This window comes from Halyomorpha halys, unplaced genomic scaffold, assembly GCF_000696795.3.
Source record: "Halyomorpha halys isolate HHAL.00 unplaced genomic scaffold, Hhal_1.1 Scaffold1132.1, whole genome shotgun sequence".
Taxonomy (NCBI): domain Eukaryota; kingdom Metazoa; phylum Arthropoda; class Insecta; order Hemiptera; family Pentatomidae; genus Halyomorpha; species Halyomorpha halys.
In genome coordinates this window covers 87388-87871 of record NW_027109501.1, presented here as the reverse complement: position 1 = coordinate 87871, position 484 = coordinate 87388, and the positions used below count along the sequence as shown (strand labels likewise).

General features: G+C 28.3%; 1 protein-coding gene across 1 annotated transcript in view; it reads right to left on the bottom strand.

Annotated features, from left to right (window-relative positions):
• LOC106688466 (ATP-dependent translocase ABCB1) overlaps positions 1 to 484 on the bottom strand; it is a gene marked incomplete in the record, with an annotated part of 42278 nt that overhangs the window by 18372 nt on the left and 23422 nt on the right.

Genomic DNA, 484 nt, shown 5'->3' with positions numbered 1-484 from the left:
TTTATTGTTTTGTCCTTTTTTTTCCTTTTGCGATTATATTTTTTTTTCCTTTTACTCACCCCCTTCTCCGCTGAGCGTGGGCCAGTAGCGTGGCTATAAACGATAAACATATAACTAAGAATAAGTCAAAATTTGCGGTTATATTCAGTATAAAAGGAACTCGAACAGTATAAAACTATTCATAAAGTCCTCACGTTTCACCCTTCTTTCAAGCTTCATCAGGGGTAAAAACAAGGCACAAAAATATTGTAAACAGTGTAACAGTACAAGGACAAGAAATAGAAAGTAAACTATGATAGGAATATAAAATGTAACAAATATGTGAAAATAATATAAAAATGAGTAGATTAAATTACTGAAAATAGAAATAAGATGTACATATATTAGTACTAATAAAAAAGAATTACAATAATTAATATAAGCCAAACAAGAAATAGATGGAGTTATATCAGAAATATATATCAGTAGATTCAATAATCTACTA